Raw genomic sequence first — 22500 nt, 5'->3', positions numbered from 1 at the left:
GAGTGTGTGGGTGTGGATGTTTCCCAGAGATGGGTCGTGGCAGGTTGACCGCAACGACAGGGTTCGAAACTGGTAAATACAGAAGCCAAAAAAATAACAGGGTGAAGACGTGGTGAAAATCAGGTGAGGGCTTTTCTTTTTCTGGATTGCTTTTCAAAATGCAGTAGTTGGGTTTAGGAAATGGGGTGTGCGGGTCAGTTGGTGCTTTTTAAAATAGTATTGGTTGGGTTTAGAGAAGGGGGAGGCTGGGTGTGTCCATCGTTTGATCAGTCAGTCAGTCGAGAGCAGCCTCTGGTGGGTTTACGTGAGAACAGCAGGTGTGAATGGCACTTGCAAGAGGAATTTGAGATCTGAAAAAGTGTACACAGCGCCCTCTGGTGAATTCAACAACACAAAAACTGCAAAAAAAAACATAGCTGCTGGGTTGTATTTGGTGCTCTGCAGTTATGTAGATAGGGGTACGTAATCAGAATGAGCCTGGGTCATCCACACCGCAGAATAAGGTCAATACTGTGCTCCTATGTATCACACACAGTGTCCAATGCTCTACAGCCCTCGAGGACCAACAGAGATTTAGCGCTTCACAAATGAAATGATCACTGAGTGGGACACCTAAAATCTGCTCTTTCAGAAACCACATCCACTCCCTTGAGGATATCAACAGCGTTAAACCTGGTTATGGTAAAAATGTGGTAAAATAAAAAATAAAAAACATGGTAAAAATCTGGCGTGGGCTTTTCTATTTCTGGATTGCTTTTCAAAACACTGAGGTTGGGTTTAGGGAAGAGGGTGGGCGGGTCAATTGGTGCTTTTTAAAATACTATTGGTTGGGTTTAGGGAAGGGGCAGGGTGGGGGTAATGGTTGTTCAGTGGACAGCGGCTTCTGGTGGATTTACGTGAGAACAGCAGGCGCAATTGGCACTCGTAAGAGAAATTTGAGATCTGAAAAAGCGTACACAGCGCCCTCTGGTGGATTCAACGAAACAAAAACCGCAAAAAAAACATAGCTGCTGGGTTGTATTTGGTGCTCTCCAGTAATGTAGATAGGGGTACGTAATCAGAATGAGCCTGGGTCATCCACATCGCAGAATGAGGTCAATACTGTGTTCCTGTGTATCACACACAGTGTAAAATGCTCTACAGCCCTCGAGGGCCAACAAAGATTTAGCGCTTCACAAACGACATGACATGATCACAGTAAAGGACGCCTAAAATCTGCTCTCTCAGAAACCACATCCACTCCCTTGAGGATATTAGCAGCGTTAAAAGTGGTTATGGTAAAAATGTGGTAAAATCTTTAAAAAACATGGTAAAAATCTGGCGTGGGCTTTTCTTTTTCTGGATTGCTTTACAAAACACTGAGTCTGGGTTAAGGGAAGGGGGTGGGTGGGTCAATTGGTGCTTTTTAAAATACTATTGGTTGGGTTTAGGGAAGGGGCAGGGTGGGGGTATCGGTCGGTCGGTCAGTCGGCAGTGGCCTCTGGCGGATTTACGTAAGAACAGCAGGCACAAATAGCGCTTGTGAGAGAAATGTAAGATCTGAAAAAGTGTACACAGCGCCCTCTAGTGGATTGACCAAACAAAAACAGCAAAAAAAAAACATAGCTGTTGGGTTGGTTTTGGTGCTCTCCAGTAATGTAGATAGGTGTACGTAATCAGAATGAGCCTGGGTCAACCACATCGCAGAAAAAGGTCAATACTCTGTTCCTGTGTCTCACACACAGTGTCCAATGCTCTACAGCCCTCGGGGCAAACAGAGATTCAGCGCCTGGTTAAACCTGGTTATGGTAAAAATGTGGTAAAATCTTAAATAAACATGGTAAAAATCTGGCGTGGGCTTTTCTATTTCTGGATTGCTTTTCAAAACACTGAGGTTGGGTTTAGGGAAGATGGTTTTTGGGTCAATAGGTGCTTTTTAAAATACTATTGGGTTTAGGGAAGGGGCAGGGTGGGGGTATCGGTCGGTCAGTCAGTCGACAGAGGTCTCTGGTGGATTTACGTGAGAACAGCAGGCCCAAATGGCACTCGCAAGAGAAATTTGGGATCTGAAAAAGTGTACACAGCGCCCTCTGGTGGATTCACCGAAACAAAAACCGCAAAAAAAAACAGCTGCTGGGTTGTATTTGGTGCTCTCCAGTTATGTAGATAGGGGTACATAATCAGAATGAGCCTGGGTCATCCACATCGCAGAATGAGGTCAATACTGTGTTCCTGTGTATCACACACAGTGTCCAATGCTCTACAGCCCTCGAGGGCCAACAGAGATTTAGCGCTTGAGTTCACAACAGCAGGAAAACGACATGACATGATCACGGTGATGGACTCCTGAAATCTGCTCTCTCAGAGACCACATCCACTCCCTTGAGGATATCGGCAGCGTTAAACCTGGTTATGGTACCACGGGTTGGCTGTGCATTGTATACTGAAGCAGGCCGACTCTGGAAGTCCCCTTACTGACAGCTCCTGGGGTGATTCAGTCCATCGCACACACATACACACACACACACTCACACACACACACACACACACTCACACAGTGGTTATGAAGGTGACATAAAGTCCTCCACGGTTCAGGCCTCCCGCAGTTCTGCTGTCCAGCCCTATTTGTGAGTGTGTCGGGGACGTTTGACTAGCTTTTAGCTTCTACATTCCCTGAAGACACACACATGTGAACGCACACACACACTGCCGGCTCTCATCCAATAAAGACCTTGAGCTTGAGCGCTCGTATATTTATAACCCTGTCTGCTGTCTGTATTGGACACACAATAGACTTTGAAAAGGGAACCGGCCTTCTGTGTATTGAAGACTGAATCGGTTTCCAAAGCCCTGTCAGAATAGACTGCGTTTAAAGGCACCGCTGGAATCACGCGCCAGCAAAGATTGTTCTGGAGTTATGGAATTCAGTGGATGGATTGTGATGGGAATTCGGCACAGTTTTGGAAAAAGGAAAAAAGTCAAAAGCAGACCTTTGCACTTGAAATCGAAATATATGGCCACTTTATTAGGTACACCTGTTCAACTGCTTGTTAATGCACATTTTGAATTAGCCAATCACATAGCAGCAACTCAACGCATTTAGGCATGTAGGCATGGTCAAGACGATTTGCTGCAGTTCAAAGCGAGCATCAGAATGGTGAAAAAAGGGGATTTAAGTGATTTTGAACGTGGCATGGTTGTTTCAGAAACTGCTGATCTACTGGGATTTTTAAGCACAACCAGCATGGATCCATCTTGTCTTGAATCAACGGTTCAGGCTGGTGGTGGTGTAATGATGAGGGGGAGATTTTCTTGGCACACTTTGAGCTCATTAGTACTAATTGAGCATGGTGTCGATGCCACAGCCTACCTGAGTATTGCTGCTGACCATGTCCATCCCTTTATGAGCACAGTGTCTCCATCTTCTGATGGCTGCTTCCAGCAGGATAACGCAGCATGTCATAAAGCTCAATCATCTCAGACTGGTTTCTTGAACATGACGATGAGTTCACTGTACTCAAATGGCCTCCACAGTCACCAGATCTCAATTCAATAGAGCAGCTTTGGGATGTGGTGGAACGGGAGATTGGCATCATGGATGTGCAGCCGACAAATCTGCAGCAACTGTGTGATGCTATCATGTCAATATGGAGCAAAATCCCTGAGGAATATTTCCAGTATCTTGTTGAATCTCTGCCACGAAGGATTAAGGCAGTTCTGAAGGCAAATGGGGTACAACCCGGTACTAGTAAGGTGTACCTAATAAAGTGGCCACTTTTGTTAGCTCACAATGCTAGTTTTGTAACTCGTACATACACAAACTTGCCAAAATAAAAGTTTGGTTAAAGTTAAAGAAAAACGTCGGCAAACTTTCCTCAAAAAGTTGCCCCGTGTATCATCAGAAACAGACTTTAACCAAACTTTTCAGTTCGGTGAATCAGAGGTGTAGTTTACCTCCACACAACAGTATTACAAGTACTGTATGGACCTTTAGAGCTGCGCATCAGTGGATTTGCTCTTTCAAGAGTTCACCCTCAGCGGATGATTGATTATGGAGCGTGTTTGGGATGCTGTCCCGGGAGAGAGCCCTGAACTCGTAAGATCCTCGAGCCCGGGGCTCCCTCCCATTGCAGGGTAAGAGGGGAGTCCGAGTTCAGGAAGGTCTCGAGAACTCCCCTGCTTGATAATGTTGGAAGTAGATTAATGGTATGAAGTGTCTATGCTGTCAATTTTGATTTGTCAATTTACTTATGCGAGGAAACCTGGAGAGCCCGATGAAAACCCAAGCAAACACGAGGAGAACATGCAAACTCCGCACAGAAATGCCGACCTGGCCAGGATGTGTCCGAGGCGGTGACATTCTTGCTGTGCGGCCGTGGTGCTAACCACTAGGCCTCCGTGCTGCCCTGACAAGGAAATGGGAGGAGCAGGGGTGGAAGGGGGGATTCTTCAAGACGAACATGGCTGAAGTAAGACACTCTGGTTATTTATACCCTGCTGAAAAAATCCAGCTTAAACCAGCCTAGGCCGGTTGGCTGGTTTTAGCTGGCTGACCAGCCTTGTTTTAGAGGGGTTTTGGCCATTTTCAGGCTGGTTTCAAGCCATTTCCAGCCTGGTCTTAGCTGGAAATGGCCAGCCAAATCCAGCTAAAACCAGCGTGACCAGCCTGGTTTAAGCTGGATATAGCTGGTTTTGGCTGGACTCCCAGCTTGGCTATGCTGGTCAAGCTGGTTTTAGCTGGTCATCTCCCAGCCTGACCAACTAAGACCAGGCTGGAAATGGCTGGACACCAGCTTTGAAGTGGCCAAAACCCCTCTAAAACCAGCCTGGTCGACCAGCTAAAACCAGCCAACCAGCCTAGGCTGGTTTAAGCTGGATTTTTCAGCAGGGTAGTGGTTAAGGAGTCATCTGATTGGTAAATCAGTGTTAGCTAATGTGGACCAGGTGCTATCTCTCATAAGCACGCCCTCCTCTCGAAATTAGTTTATAAATAAACTTGACTCAGTGTTTGCCCTGCTGAAAAATCCAGCTAAAACCAGCCTAGGCTGGTTTTAGAGGGGTTTTGGCCACTTCCAGGCTGGTTTCAGCCATTTCCAGCCTGGTCTTAGCTGGTCAGGCTGGGAGATGACCAGCTAAAACCAGCTTGACAAGCCTAGCCAAGCTGGGAGTCCAGCCAAAACCAGCTATGTCCAGCTTAAACCAGGCTGGTCAAGTTAGTTTTAACTGGATTTGGCTGGTCATTTTCCAGCCTGATAAGCTAAGACCAGGCTGGAAATGGCTGGAAACCAGCCTGGAAGTGGCCAAAACCCCTCTAAAACCAGGCTGGTCAACCAGCTAAAACCAGCCAAGGCTGGTTTAAGCTGGATTTTTCAGCAGGGCAGACTCTCAGCAGTGAGTATTAAACCACACTAAACTGAACTGAACACTGAAAACTGGACTGACACGGTTTGAATCTACTAGAACTGCTTTGTTAAGCTGCTTTAACACAATATAAATTATAAAAGAGCTATAGAAATAAAGATGAATACTGACTTGGAGGTTTTTTTTCCCACCAAAATAAAAGTCCAATGTGCTGGCTCTGTGTGACACTACACTGTTTTGGGCATATTTGCTTTTGTCAATGTTTGTCATATCACAATATGAGAAAACGAACAACATCTATGACCCTGACAATCATTCAACAGCATTTCACCATTTTATTTGAGAAAACAATTGCTAAATACACACACAAACGCTGAGATTTTTGGAAAAAAAATTGTTCTTGTAAGTCCATCCAGCAATGGATATTATGATGAATGTCATAATGTAATAAAAGAGAAGTATTTCAGCACACAGAATACCGACAATAAATCTTCTCGCATTTAACTGACAGAACTCACTGCATTCAGTTCACACGCAAAGTGTATTTTAAAAAGTGTACTCCTTATTCACAAGCTACCGCAGGCCAGGAATGTGAAGCTGAAGGCCAGATGGCATTAGACAATGCGAGACCTCTTCAGTATAACCGCAGGTATAAACATGTTTGCCAGTCTTTCTTTGAGTGAAAACGTCTTTCTGGCCTCCGTATATATTTGCTAACTTGCCCTAAAAAGGCGGTCACGGCGCTTCTGACGCCTTTTTATTCGGAGAGCTCTTTGATTGAATTAGACTCATGAATACGAATGGCGGCGTCAAAGCTTCCAGCAGTGAGCTATTGACAGCCGTGGAGCACGAGGGATTGGTTTAAAAAGGCCAGCACACTTCTACACACACATTTCTCGCAGAGAGACATCCGAGCGGACAGCAGCGTCACACTTTACTGCTATCACAATGGCTCGCAGCATGGTAGAGCATCACCATCATCATCAACTAGGGCTGCACAATATATCGTTTCAGCATCGATATCGCAATGTGCACATCGACAACAGTCACATCTGCCGTGTTGAGTTACACTGTAATAAGTGAAAAATGAAACAAATGACTTCAGCTTGTTATAGCTACATGAATTAATCAGTTTCCACTTAATTAATTAAGGCTTTCAGTAATAAATAAGCTGGAAGAACGTTATTATTTTAGATGTAAGAAGCAACACATGCTCATTCTGAAAACGTAGCCCTGTATACATTTCTGGGGATCGTGAATTATGTAGCCAGAAGTACGTATGGCTGCATGTCATCTTTAAAACAAACGCTAGGGGGCGGTATGATGCTGTTCATTTCTCGCTTACGGGCTGACCACTTACCTCCGTGTGGACCATTTTCTCGCTGTTTGTTCAGTTAGCTCGCCATGTACGTCTGCGAACTTGAGACGCAGAGAGGAGCTGACTACGATGACTAGCGAAGAACAGTTCCAGAACTCAGGTAAGACAAATACAGAATCCAAAAATAAAGAAGTAAATAACAGGAGGAGAATGTGGTAAAATCTGAAAATGTGGTAAAAATCTGAAGAAAAAAAATCCAACTTTTTCTGGATTACTTTTTAAAACTGTCGGTTGGGTTTAGAGAAGTGGGTGGGCGGGTCAATCGATAGTTTTGAAAACAATATTGGTTGGGTTTAGATATGGAGGAGGGTGGGTCAGTCGATCGGTCAGTCATTCAGTCACATCAGCCTCTGGTGGATTTATGTGAGAAGAACAGGCGCAAATGGCACTTTTGAAATTTGAAATGTGAAATAGCGTACACAGCGACCTCTGGTGGATTCACAATAACAAAAACTGTAAAAGATTTAGCTGCTGGGACATATTTGGTGCTCTCCAGAAATGCATATAGGGGTACGTTTTTAGAATGAGCTAGAATTGGTAAGAAGTTGAAGTGATTTATTTAAGCTGATGCAATGAGGCTTTTTTCAGTGTATGATTATAGTTGATCTGAACACATGAGCATTTTGCATTTATTTCAGAGTTTGACTAAAATGGAGCGAAAATGCATGTTTTTTAAGGCCTGACAGTGTTCAAAGCATTCAGACACAAGAAATTTTACCATGTTACATTATTAATAAATAGTTTTATTGAATCATTTATGCTGCATTTTTTTATTTTACATTTACATTTACATTGTTCAAGTTCTGTATCTAAATACTAGTTAACTGCCCCCAAAACCATTAAACACTGTTTATTTCACTTTTATCTTTGCTTTTATATATTTGCTTGTAATTTTTTATTACATTTTGTCCACGATTCACTTCAAGAATAATTCAAAATTCTAAAAACGATTTCCAAATAGCAGTTTTCACGTCATCTGGTGTAATTGTATATATACACTCACCGGCCACTTTATTAGGTACACCTTACTAGTACCAGGTTGGACCCCTTTTGCCTTCAGAACTGTCTTAATCCATCATGGCAGAGATTCAACAAGCTACTGTAAATATTCCTCAGAGATTTTGCTCCATGTTGACATGATAGCATCACGCAGTAGCTGCAGATTTGTCGGCTGCACATCCATGATGTCAATCTCCCGTTCCACCACATCCCAAAGGTGCTCTTTTGGATTGAGATCTGGTGACTGTGGAGGCCATTTGAGTACAGTGAACTCATTGTCATGTTCAAAAAACCAGTCTGAGATGATTCGCATGAGGTATGCAGAAGAACCTAGAGGCGGATGGGCTACAGCAGCAGAAGAGCACACCGGGTGCCGCTCCTGTCAGCTAAGAACAGGAAACTGAGGCTACAATTCACACAGACTCACCAAAACTGGACAATAGAAGATTGGAGAAACGTTGCCTGCTCTGATGAGTCTCCATTTCTGCTGACACATTCAGATGGTCAGCTCAGAATTTGCCCTCAACAACATGAAAGCATGCATCCATCCTGCCCTATATCAGCAGTTCAGGCTGGTGGTGGTGGTGTAATGGTGTGGGGAGATTTTCTTGGCACACTTTGAGCTCATTAGTACCAATTGAGCATCATGTCAACACCACAGCCTACCTGAGTATTGTTCCTTCCCTTTATGACCACAGTGTACCTACCTGGCTACTTCCAGCAGGATAATGCAGCAGCAGATCATCTTGACCATGTCTACCTGCCTAAATGCATTAAGTTGCTTCCATGTGATTGGCTGATTGGACATTTTTATTAATGAGCAGTTAGACAGGTGTACCTAATAAAGTGGCCGGTTATTTATTGCAGGAAAAAAAGATAACATTGCAGCACAACCCTAGCAAACTTAATGACCATAGCCAAATGCCTTTTTTAACAAAACGACACAAAACAATAGTGGCAAGATGTATGAAATGGCGCTGGCATTTCTATAAACTCGTAATAGCATGTGTTCGCTAGCTCTTCTCAAATACTCTTTACCATATTTGTGCGATCCCTATATCGGCTCCTGTTGAAGCACACACTGATGTCCTCAAGATCACACAGAGCATCACACCATCATCATCATCATCATAACAACCCCAGCAAACTTAATGACCGTAGCCAAACGCCTTTTTCAACGAAACGGCACCGAAAAAGAGCGGCGAGATCCTTTAAAACGCCTCAATCGCTTCAGAGAGTCATTTGGAGCGTGAAAAGCCGAGCGGTGGCATTTCTTCTAAATGTGCGATGACTAAATTCCCCGGCCCGAAACAGCGCAAGGGCTGATTGCTCATCAGGACTCACATTTAGAGGGTGTGTGGGGGAATGAATAGAGCAAATAAGAAAGTCCTAATTGTCTCATGAGCTCTAATATCGCATTATCATTATGTTGTCTTGATAAAGCCAACAGGGCTGTTATTGTGCGAGACCTGGGTGAGGAGGGTTTGTCAAAAGATTTTAACTGCTACTAGAGCGTTCCAGCTACATCCAATTAAATCTAAATATTCCCTCTGGCTTTCCTGCCTGTATCAACAACCTGAAACACCCTAACAAACTCTCAGCGATGCTCCTGCAACCAGAAAGACTAGCCAAATAATGAGGCAAAAGTGCACTAGCAATGCCTTAGCAACAGCCAAGTGATTATAGCAATCCCCTAGCAACAAGCCAGAGGCATAACAAACACCTAGCAACAAGCTAGAGCACCATAGCAACCAACAAAGTCTTACATTACATGCTTACATTATTCCCTTAAAGGGGGAATTCAGTGGAGGGGGTTTCCATCGCTTCCTCACTCCACCAAAGTAAAGGAGTAAAGAGTAAAAGTAAAGAGGCTGAATGGAGGAGGCTCGTTCTTTATTCTCGCGCTGCAGATGCTCTGTTTAACTCGCTAGTGAAGCGTTCAGTTTTTACACTTACATAGTCCGCCATGTAAATACCAAATGCGCCAGGAAGCAAGGCAAAGACTCGACACGACACGACGGACAAGACAACCTGATTATGAGTACGAATCAAAAAGCGACATTTAAAATTACATCACCGCTGTCACAGGCTGTAATAAACAACCGAGAGCTATCGATCACAACAGTGCACTTGCTGGGCTCCCGCACACCATCTCAGGTAAGATTTTTGTTATTCCCTCTTTGAGATATGTCCGTCATGAGCTGTAATAAAGGTTCAGACTTTTTGATTCGTACTCATAATCAGGTCTTGGTGTCCGTGATGAAACTGTGTTTCGTGTTTGTAAAGTACACCCATCGTAAATTCATCAGTCATATGCAAACAGACAAAGAAAATGTCTCATCCGTGTCTGTTCTAATCGCAGATTTTGGAATTGTACCCTCGTAAAATTACGAGTACGCTCCGTTTTCCTTTACGTTTTTATAAATACAGTTGCGTGAATTTTAATTACGCACAAAATATTTATGACAGCGATTTTATTCCATATTTGTGCATGTAAATGACAGGGCCTCACAATCATAATTGTGAGGTAGCGAGGCAGTGGCGGAGTGGGTAGCATGTTCGCCTTACAGCAAGAAGGTCGCTGGGTCGCTGGTTCGAACCTCGACTCAGTTGGTGTTTCTGTGTGGAGTTTGCATGTTCTCCCTGCCTTCGCGTGGGTTTCCTCCAGGTGCTCCGGTTTCCCCCACAGTCCAAAGACATGCGGTACAGGTGAATTGGGTAGGCTAAATTGTCCGTAGTATGTGTGTGTGGATGTTTCCCAGAGATGGGTTGCAGCTGGAAGGGCATCCGCTGCGTAAAAACTTGCTGGATAAGTTGGCGGTTCATTCCGCTGTGGCGACCCTGGGTTAATAAAGTGACTAAGCCGACAAGAAAATGAATGAATGAATAAGTGTGAGGTCCTGGCTCCTGGTAAAATACCAACGCAATCTCATGGCAGTTCGTAACGTTTTGATTTAGTGGCTAATTCATATGAATTCGTATGATTAAATTTGTACAATTTAGCACGATTTTCTCATCACCCAATAACTGATGGGGTTAGGGGGGGAAATTAGGTGCCACGCCTCCTTTTTAAAATCGTACATTTTCGTACGACTCAACTCATACAAATTCGCACAAATTAGCCATTAAACTGACAAAAGGTAAAATACTTTTGTTTCCTTGTGAAATCAGGCTGAAAATACACATCATTGTCCTCAAGATCACTTAGAGGAATGAAGAACATCTGCTAACACCACATTCACACGGGGCTTCAGCGTCAACGCTTGACTGAAGGCGTGTCTGAAGTTAGGGCTGACGCGATCATCATAGCAGTGTCAGCCAATGAAATTCAGGCAGCAATAGGCCACTGTCTAGATGGTGTATTTGCATACAGCGATCTGATTGGCTGACGCTTCCATCGGCGCTTGAAAAGTTGAGCTAGTTCCAACTTCTGCAAGAAGCAACGCCTCTGAAGCGGCGCTAACGGATCGAGAATGCAGTTCGGCAACGCCTGACGTTGACGCTGACGCCCTGTGTGAATGAGGCATGATGGTTACTACATTGTAAAACCCTAAAAAGCTAAGGAAACTCAAACCATTTGAGGAAACCGATTGCAACAAACCACTAAAGTTCAAAAATTAATCCAAATGAGTTCTGTGAACTTAATCTATTTGAGTAAATGAAGCAATTTGAGCACAGTAATACTCAATAAATGAAGAGAACTCAAACCAACTGTACAACCTAATAAGTTAAGGCAACTCAAACCATTTGAGGAAACCGATGGCTGCAAACCATTTAAGTTAAAAAACTAATCTATATAAGTACTGTGAACTTACTCTATTTAAGTTGAAGTAATGAGGTATTTAATTTACTCATAACCACGGCCAGACGGAATCTGCAGACGTTTTTTGCTTGCGTTTTCTGCGGAGAATTTTGGTAAAAATCTGCAAATTTCTGCGGAATTGTTTTGGGAGTATCCAGCGGAGTATCATAACTTAAACCTTAATATATTAAATAAAAAGTAATAAATTACTGAATAAAAACTGAATAAATTCAGATTTACACATTTACTCAAGCAAAGAAACAGAATTAATAATGGGCTAAAAATCTGCATAAATCTGCGGAAAATTCTGCGGAAAATCTCCAGAAAATATGCGGAATTCTGTGCGCGCAGATTCCGTGTGGGCCTACTCATAACATTCAACACTGAGTTCAACACTCTATTTAAATGAGTAAATTTCAGTCCATTTTGAGTTAACTACACTCATTTCATCTGATACAGTTGACTGTCGGGTTTTACAGTGCTAATGTTTGAGACAAGTGCATTTATTTTCAAACTGTGATCTAAACTGACTGGGACTGCATTAAACATTATTACAGCACACATTCCAGCCAATCACAACCAAGAATTTCAACAGACTCATGTGGAAATACATTCGTTGAACATTTTTTCCTCAAGTAGTGGCCTTGCTCAAACTATGCTGAGCTTCAAATGTTTGATCATGGTGAAATATGAAATGACAGCTCTCAGTATATTAACAGTAACGGTGCTGACAGACCTCACAGTCAGACCACAGGACATGTGCTTTTTTTCCATGACTCTCGTGGCGTATCTGCTATCGCGATCAGTGTAAAACCACATAATGTCTTCTGCAGTCCTTCTTGCAAACCCTGAGAGTAAAACACTGAAATACACTGAGGGAGGTATAGCACTTTACACAGAGATACCAGTGGTGAATTTTAGTCAATATTAGATTTATCAAACATTTTACCTTCTGTTTTTGTAAAGCACAGTGATCAACAATTGTTGTTCTTATGTGTGCTATAAAAGCAAATACATTTAATAAAATAAATGGAAATGCATTTGCTAAGATGGGTCATATTGTGCTTTTTTAACTTTGCTGATCTGCAGAGTTATAAAGTCACTCTAGCATGAATTATTATTTATATTAGTAACACTGTAATAATGATACACACATGATTTCTCCCAGAACTGTTTACATGCACGAGTTAAAAACGCAAGGCTTTAAAGCACGTTTTTAGATGATTTGTTTGTTATTGCTTTAATAATAGAAGAACAAGCTACTGAGAAGGGGGCGGGGAGCAGTAGCTCATTTGCATTTAAAGAGACAAACAAAACTTATAAATTTAAGCATTATAAATTAAGGGAATGGTGAGGTACTTTAAACTCATAGTTCACCAAGAATCTCATATTACATTGTTTGAAGTACATGGAACAGGAAACTTTTAAATTAACTAACCATTACGAATTCATCAGATATTGAGATATTAATTAGATTTCTTTTATTTTATTATTTTTTTTATGGTTGTTAATAAAAATACTGCTTGTTACTGCTAGTTTATGTTAGCTCATTTACATTAAATACAATCTTATTTTAGTAATGTGACAAATATTTCACAAATTATAAAAAAAAAAATATTACATGCAATACATGAAGTTAAACATAAAAGTATTGACCCTTTTTAGGGAACTCAATAAAATACTCATGAAAAAATCCCTATTTATAAGACCTTTAAACTTTTATAACAGATTTTAGGTGTTCATATTTAGTAATGTTAATATAAGAAACGTGTTATACAGTGTTACCATGACATGGAAGTTAAGATTGTCCTGACAGCCCTACCCTGAAGGAGTAATAGCTCTGCACTAAAGCACACATAGCTCCGCCCTAAAGCACTGATTGCCCCACCATAAAGTACTGATAGCTCCGACCTAAAGCACTGATAACTTCACCCTAAAGTACTGATAGCCCTGCCCTAAAGTGCTAATAACCCCCCCTAAAGTACTGATAACTTTGCCCTAAAGTACTGATAGCCCGCCCTAAAGTACTGATAGCCCCGTCCTAACAGACTTATAACCCCACCTTATAGTACTGAGAGCCCCACCATAAAGTACTTATGGCCCCGCCCTAAAGTACTGATAGCCCCACAATAAAGTACTGACAGCTCCGCCCTAATGTACTGATAGCTCTGCCCTAATGTACCAATAGCTCCGCCCTAAAGTATTGATAGCTTCGCCCTAATGTACTGATAGCTCCACCCTAAAGTACCAATAGTTCTGCCCTTAAGCACTGGTAGCTCCGCCCTAAAGTACTGATAGCTCCACCATAAAGTACTGATAGCTCCACCTTTAAGTAGCGATAGCTCTGCCCTGAAGCACTGATAGTCCCGCCCTAATGTACTGATAGCTCCACCCTATAGCACTGATAGCTCCACCCTATAGCACTGATAGCTCCACCCTATAGCACTGATAGCTCCACCGTAAAGCACTGATAGCTCTGCCCTAATGTACTGATAGCTCCGCCCTAAAGAACTGATAGCTCCGCCCTAAAGTACTGATAGCTCAGCCCTAATGCACTCAAAGCTCCGCCCAAAAGTACTGATAGTCCCACAATAAAGTGCTGATAGCTCCGCCTTAAAGCACTTTTAGCTCCACCCTAAAGTACTGATATCTCTGCTCTAAAGCACTGATAGCTCCGCCCTAAAGTACTGATATCTCTGCTCTAAAGCACTGATAGCTCCGCCCTAAAGTACTGATATCTCTGCTCTAAAGCACTGATAGCTCCGCCCTAAAGTACTGATATCTCTGCTCTAAAGCACTGATAGCTCCGCCCTAAAGTACTGATATCTCTGCTCTAAAGCACTGATAGCTCCGCCCTAAAGTACTGATATCTCTGCTCTAAAGCACTGATAGCTCCGCCCTAAAGTACTGATATCTCTGCTCTAAAGCACTGATAGCTCCGCCCTAAAGTACTGATATCTCTGCTCTAAAGCACTGATAGCTCCGCCCTAAAGTACTGATATCTCTGCTCTAAAGCACTGATAGCTCCGCCCTAAAGTACTGATATCTCTGCTCTAAAGCACTGATAGCTCCGCCCTAAAGTACTGATATCTCTGCTCTAAAGCACTGATAGCTCCGCCCTAAAGTACTGATATCTCTGCTCTAAAGCACTGATAGCTCCGCCCTAAAGTACTGATATCTCTGCTCTAAAGCACTTTTAGCTCCACCCTAAAGTACTGATATCTCTGCTCTAAAGCACTGATAGCTCCGCCCTAATTGACTGATAGCCCCACCTTAAAAGCATTCCATGTGAGCAGAAATGAAGATGTCATTTCGAGGGAAAGAGCAGGTTATGGTGTTTGATAAAAGATTATGAGGGCTAATGGTTTTTTACAGAACAATAAAGTGCACAGATACATCTTTTATTTAGATATCCAAAGAAGAAGAGCAAAGTTTAATGGTCACAGAAACAAGCAAATCCCACTAAACCAAACACCAAGACAGAAAAAGCGAAGGCACTAACTGCTTAACTTCACATGACAACCCAATCACACACGGCCATCAATCCTCAATCCACCAATGAAGCAGAGATGTTTCCAGATGTTTCCTGCAAGTGTTTTAGCGCCATACCAGTCGCTTTCCATCCGCACAAAACACGAGCTCGATAAATCACGTCAGCTTCATCAGAGAGAAATTCCTGCCGACCCGGAGCGATGATATAATCGCAGTCTCTAGCGGGACCGAGGGGTTTGTGGGAGGAACTGGACGCCCACTTGATTCCACTGAAGGGAGACACAAGCAACGGAGGATGCGAAAATATGGGGAACATCAAACACGCTCGGATATTTCTACTCCCACCAGCCAATTAGGGACAGGGATAAAAGGCAGAGAGAGATTGAGTCAGTTGCGCCGACATGAAGCACACGTCTTTATTGGACAGATGAGATTAGACTGTTTCTCTCAGCCCAGTGACGGACGGGTGTTCACAGACTACTAAAACACCCAAGATCTGACATGTTCACCATCATAATTATGAGTACATCGGAGACTTGATTGTGTCCTAACAACTTCATGCATTCCCTCATGGCAGGATATAAAATAAAAACAAAGAGTTTTAGTATTTGTGGAGACAAAATGAGCTGATGATGCCTTTATGCTTGGAGCTTTATCTATTTATTTTTTCCAAAATAATTTAAATCCAAATCCATTTGATTTTGGGGGGTGTTTTTGCTTGCACAGACGGGATTAGACTTTTTGTTTCAGCTCAGTGGCAGACTGGTGTTCACAGACAACTGCATGCAATATCTGACATGTTGATCTTCATCATTATTGAGCACATCTGAGACTTGATTTTGTCCCTATAACTTCATGCATGTTTTTTTCAATTAAGAAAAATGAGGAGCATTGCTCAGATATTTTAGTTAATGGAGAAGTAATAAATAGTGTTGATCATTTTAAATATTTGGGTATAATTATTGACTCCAATTTAAATTAAGAAGGTTTCCAAAAGTGCTAGAGCAAGCCTGACGATCTATAGAAACATTAGGCATCAGTTACCTATGGCTGCTGCTAAACTTTTCATGAATACAATGATTTTACCTCATTTATCTTATTGTGCTACAAGCTGGTCGCATACGAACATTACAACATTAAAACCATTGTATGTTATATATAAACACACTGTTAAAATTTCAGCTAAAAAGCCAAGGAGCTATCATCATTGCAACTGTATTGCACAACAAAAATTACTAACATTTGACAGTTTCTTATTTTATGCTGATATGTGTTTAATGTATAATATATTTCATGATCTTGCACCGCCACCCCTCAAACAATGTGTGATTGTCGGCAAGGACAATATAAGACAGACTAGGTCATCTGTTAGAGGTGATTGTTCAGTTAAACTTAAGAGAACTGCTTTTGGACAATCAGTTTTTTCAGTTTAAGCAGCAGAAAGATGGAATAAAATACCAGTGTATATCAGAGAGAGCAGCACTTTTAATCATTTTAAAACTGTTCTTAAAATCTGGCTAAAACAAAATCAAATAAGCAGCCACTGATTTGATTTCATTTTATTGACAATGATGTACTGTATTTATTGTACTGTAAGTGTATATTGTATTTGTTATAAGTGTTAAATTTGTTACTTCCTGCCCAGGGACTACAGATGTAAATTAGCTTTATAGCTAACTCTGACACAACATGTCATGTTGTACATTGTCCCTGTATAAATAAATAAAGTAAATAAAAAAATGCAATCCCTCATGACAGGATATAAAAGAACAGAATGACTTTTAGTATGTGTAGTGCGACTTTAAAAAAGTCAGTAAACACATTGACTTTACCTTTTTACAATGGTGCACACAGTTTGTTTACCTAATTATTACAAGGAAACAAGTTTACTCTTTTTTTTTTTTTTTTGTAGGTCAACTAATCGCTTTTTACAGTGCACTAATGTGCATTCATTGGTTTTACTTATAAATAGAGTAAACTTATTGCATTTTAATTATTAAGTAAACAAACTATGTGCATAATAAATATTATACCTTTTTCATAAAAAAATAAAAAGCTACATAACATACGGCTTAAATACACTCACCGGCCACTTTATTAGGTACAGCTTACTAGTACCAAGTTGGACCCCTTCAGAACCGCCTTAATCCTTCATGGCAGAGATTCAACAAGATACTGGAAATATTCCTCAGAGATTTTGCTCCATGTTGTCATGATAGCATCACACAGTTGCTGCAGATTTGTCGGCTGCACATCCATGATGCCAATCTCCCGTTCCACCACATCCCAAAGGTGCTCTATTAGATTGAGATCTGGTGACTGTGGAGGCCATTTGAGTACAGTAAACTCATCGTCATGTTCGAGAAACCAGTCTGAGATGATTGAGCTTTATGACATGCTGCGTTATCCTGCTGCCATCAGAAGATGGAGACACTGTGCTCATAAAGGGATGGACATGTTCAGCAGCAATACTCAGGTAGGCTGTGGCGTTGATGCTCAATTGGTACCAATGGACCAAAAGAAAATCTCCCCCACAGCATTACACCACCACCACCAGCCTGAACCGCTGATACAAGGCAGGATGGATCCATGCTTTCATGTTGTTGAGGCCAAATTCTGACCCGAGCATCTGAATGTGTCAGCAGAAATGGAGACTCATCAGAGCAGCAACGTTTCTCCAATCTTCTATTGTCCAGTTTTGGTGAGTCTGTGTGAATTGTAGCCTCAGTTTCCTGTTCTTAGCTGACAGGAGCGGCACCCGGTGTGCTCTTCTGCTGCTGTAGCCCATCCGCCTCAAGGTTGGACGTGTTGTGTGTTCAGAGATGCTCTTCTGCAGAGCTCGGTTGTAACGAGTGCTTATTTGAGTTACTGTTGCCTTTCTATCAGCTGGAACCAGTCTGGCCATTCTCCTCTGACCATCAACAAGGCATTTGCGCACACAGAACTGCCGCTCACTGGATATTTCCTCTTTGTCGGAGCATTCTCTGTAAACCCTAGAGATGGTTGTGCGTGAAAATCTCATTTGGCCCGTCTGGCACCGACAACCATGCCACGTTCAAAGTCACTTAAATCCCCTTTCTTCCCCAATCTGATGCTCGCTTTGAACTCGTCTTGACCATGTCTACATGCTTAAATGCAGTGAGTTGCTGTCATGTGATTGGCTGATTAGAAATTTGCGTTACAAGAAGTTAGACAGGTGTACCTAATAAAGTGGCCGGCGAGTGTACATTGTAAAGAGGGTTTACAGTGTTCCCACAAATTAGTAAGTCAATATTTTCCCATGCAATATTGATATAGAATACGATGTTATTTGATAGTGTTTGATTAAATAATCAGTGTTATCCAATTAGAATAAACCTGTTTCCACAGACACACGCTCAACATGATGACCTCTACAAATTGTTGATGTGAGGCACGATTTCTAAACGACTTCTACAATAATGTGACGCATATATAAGAGGCTTAAACTACATGAAAAATAGATGAAGAGACAGAAAGATGATAATGAGGCCTGAAGTTTGAACAGAACTGCAGTCACTGTTTAGTGTGATGAAACACTGCTGTAATTGGAAAACAGAGGCTAGAATCATTCATGTGTGTGTGTGTATGCATGCATGTGTGTGTGTGCTCTGATTCTGTCCATCTGACTTCAGCGCTTCACTCTTTCTCCAGCTCTTCAGCGTATGCTCTGCATGATTAAAGTCAGTCTGAGTTGCCATTCACAACCCATTTTACTTTCATAATGTCACATATTTCTCCAATAAGAGAAAAAAGTAGGACAGCACATGATTTCATTCATCAAGAATTGACTGGATGAGGAAAACTGGCTGTTTTATTACAGTTCAAGTGTGCGTGTGATGTATTTTTTTTAACCAGTTAAACTCTGCTGTTATTTTGGGATTTCCGCCTGGATTTTTCCAACCCAAATTTCCCAAATCCACATGCAGAGGTGTAAATGCAAAAAATTGGTATCATTGTAATAAACACCTAAATAAAGAGGCGCTTTTTGTATTTTTTTTATGAACTCAAATGTGAAAGTGTACCTTTTAGGTTGTGTGTGGTCTAGCGTGCTGTAATTAATGTTGGTGGTCTCTGCACATGTCTGTAATCATAGGGAAAAAGAAAAATGTCTCCATCATAATCTGTGCAAAAGTTATTGTATTCCCACTGATGAGAGGTGCTGTACAAGCCACAGGGAGCGATCATTGTGTTCATATTTCACTATTCTTTTGTTTGATCAAACATAATTCACTGTGTTTGGAGCACGTCAGACATATAAAAGGATTACTTATGCACATCAGCTCAAAAACAGAGGAGAATGGCCCTGAAGCGCACAGCATAAGGTGAGAGATGACAGCTGTCTGTGCTATCTGGGGCTGCTTATTGATCATAAATGTATTGTTTTCACTTCTGCGCCATGGAAACACCACGATTCATTCAGCAACTGTTTGATATGTGAATATAATTCAGTAAATGAATGCTAGAACCGTATGAGCACCGGCAAGAGCTTTCATATGAGCTATAACTTGTACATGTGTCGTATAAAAAATATGAAAATGAACCAATGTTCAATACCCAGCTCGGGTATCCAAAATACTGTGTATTTAAGTGTAAATGACTTTTATACAGTAAAATAAAAACCAAAGTGATGCATATGTGCATAAAATATAGATTCTACACTTTCAAGCGAAACCACTTAAGGGGGTCTGGTGCGACGCTAGCCCTTTAAATCTTAAAGCAACCGCGGAGTTTACAGTAACTGGTTAATGTTGCTGATGGAAGGCTCTTCTGCTCAGCAAGACCTGCATTAATTTGATCAAAGATGGAGGAAAAACTGAAATCTTATTATTATTTGACTATATTTTAAAATGCAGTTTAATTTTCTGAAGTTTTATCTGAAGTTTTATCATCATCTCCAGAGAACATGCAAACTCATCGACCCAGCGACCTTCTTGCTGTGAGGCGAACGTGCTACCCACTGCGCCACTGCGTCGCCAAGATTATGAACTAATAATTACAATTAATCAATTAAAGAGTAAGCTACACAAGCTGAGCCAGATTTGAGTAGACGCTCACAGTAAAGCTCTCAGTTGACTAAAGTTAGAATAGATGAAAGCCAGAGGAAGTACTGCGACTATTAAGAGTTCTTCACTCGGATCACTGTGTGCATTTAATGTGTAAAAGCGTGCGATTGAGACGCATTTGGCTCTCAACTGCTCTCTCTGACTGACATTATAGTGAAACATACTGTTACAGGGAGAGCAAGGCAATTTTGACGAGAAGCTCTCCATCGGTATAAAGCCATTTCACTGCCTTCCAGAGCATTTCATGTACTTTGATATTGTGTTTATACTGAGAGTTCTTGAATGAAAGTGCTTTGTGCTCCATATGACAGCCTGCGTTATTTCCCGCTGAATAATTTGTCACTGGGAAATATGTTATATTATAGTAATGAAATGTGCCGTGAATGTGGTTTGCTGTTGTCATTAACCTGCGGTAGGTGACAACATGTTTGAGAGCGACTGTGAAATACATGTCTGTGACGGGCGGATATGTGTGCATGAATATGCTTTGTGGTTTAATGCTTCCAATAAACATTTCGATTTTTTTCCCAAAGAGAAAAAGAGCGAGATACACTTAAACGGCCACTTTATTAGGTACACCTAACTAGTACCAGGTTGTAGCCCTTTTGGCTTCAGAGCTGCCTTAATCCTTCCTGGCAGAGATTCAACAAGGTACTGGACATATTCCTCAGAGATTTCTTCTCCATATTGACATGATAGCATCACGCAGTTGCTGCAGATTTGTCGGCTGCACATCCATGACGCCAATCTCCCATTCCACGACATCCCAAAGGTGCTCTATTACATTGAGCTCTGGTGACTGTGGAGGCCATTTGAGCACAGTGAACTGATCGTCATGTTCAATAAACCAGTCTGAGATGATTTGAGCTTTATGACATGGTGTTATATCCTGCTGGAAGTAGCCATCAGAAGACGGAGACACTGTAGGGGCACAGGTGTCAAACTCAGTTCCTGGAGGGCCGCAGTTCTGCACAGTTTAGTTCCAACCCTATTTTAACACACCTGATTAAGCTTATTGAGTCCTTCAGGCTTGTTTGAAACCTACAGGTAAGTGTGTTGGAGCAGGGTTGGAACTAAACTGTGCAGAGCTTCGGCCCTCCAGGAATTGAGTTTGACACCACTGCTGTAGGGATTCAATGATTAACCGGTTTCACTATTAACATCTCCTTAATTCGTCACAGTTTATTAACCGTAAAGGCTTCTCAACACCTGGTTTCTGCACAAAGCAACTAAAAGTTTTGCCAGCTGTGCGCTTGTTTGTACACCGAGACAAATAACCACGCACACGGGATTAACTATGACTGAGGCTATTAACTAAAGCAAGCTCATGCAAGGTCATTCTTTCCTATGGAGGGACATGCAAGCGACGCAATGCGCTCACGCTTTTCAGGCGCACTGGTTGAATATTAGGGGCTTTTGTGAGCATGGGAACTGCAAACGGCTGAAGTTTGAGGAAGAAACCATGGATAATACACAGGTTTTCAAACCCACTTAAAGTTACAAATAATATTTCTACAAATTTCCACAAGTCCTTCCCCATTATGATGCTTGCTTTGAACTGCAGCAGACGTCTACATGCCTAATTGAGTTGTTGCCACGTGATTGGCTGATTAGAAATTTGCCTTAACGAGCAGTCGGACAGGTGTACCTAATAAAGTGGCCAGTGAGTGTACATTGCAACTGAGGTCATCTTAATAAGTCTTGCACGATGCGTGGATATATTGATTATTGTGACACGCTCTAACACCCAGAACTATTTTTTTAACATATAGCTGCTTCTTTCATATTTACCCTGCTGAAAAATCCAGCTTAAACCAGCCTAAGCTGGTTGGCTGGTTTTAGCTGGTCGGCCAGGCTGGTTTTAGAGGGGTTTTGGCCACTTCCAGGCTGGTTTCCAGCCATTTCCAGCCTGGTCTTAGCTGGTCAGGCTGGGAGATGACCAGCTAAAACCAGCTTGACCAGCCTAGCCAAGCTGGAAGTCCAGCCAAAACCAGCTATATCTAGCTTAAACCAGGCTGGTCAAGCTGGTTTTAGCTGGATTTGGCTGGTCATTATCCAGCCTGACCAGCTATGACCAGGCTGGAAATGGCTGGAAACCAGCCTGGAAGTGGCCGAAACCCCTTTAAAACCAGCCTGGTCAACCAGCTAAAACCAGCCAACTAGCCTAGGCTGGTTTAAGCTGGAGTTTTCAGCAGGGTAAAATGTTTTTTTTTTTTATTATTATTGAGCAAACAACTTCAAATCTAAGCGTCAGTCAAATGTAGAAAGATTAGTATTATTCACATAAGCTGTCAGGGTTCTGCCACTCTGGTCTTGTAAAGTCTTGTTTTGGTGGCAGAGTCCGGACACTAGCTCTGTCTAGTCCTGTCCTGTTGTGCCCGGCTCGAGTTTTCTTGGGTCGAGCA

The 22500-nt window shown here is 42.0% G+C and overlaps 1 protein-coding gene and 1 long non-coding RNA gene across 51 annotated transcripts in view; both read right to left on the bottom strand.

The window, feature by feature from the left end:
- The window catches only part of LOC101882941 (adhesion G protein-coupled receptor L3), a 404469-nt gene that overhangs the window by 187023 nt on the left and 194946 nt on the right, over window positions 1–22500 (bottom strand). The window lies entirely within an intron of this gene.
- On the bottom strand, window positions 13020–15131 carry LOC147836240 (uncharacterized). Its single transcript, XR_015496620.1, has 4 exons — window positions 14726–15131; window positions 13978–14682; window positions 13534–13934; window positions 13020–13469 (listed from the first exon to the last, which is right to left on the bottom strand). It is a non-coding gene; the product is annotated as an uncharacterized LOC147836240 (long non-coding RNA).

The sequence above is a fragment of the Danio rerio genome, chromosome 7 (assembly GCF_052040795.2).
Source record: "Danio rerio strain M-AB ecotype USA chromosome 7, GRCz13ab, whole genome shotgun sequence".
NCBI lineage: Eukaryota > Metazoa > Chordata > Actinopteri > Cypriniformes > Danionidae > Danio > Danio rerio.
The sequence above is the reverse complement of the archived record's forward strand: the minus strand, read 5'-3'. Positions and strand labels throughout refer to the sequence as shown.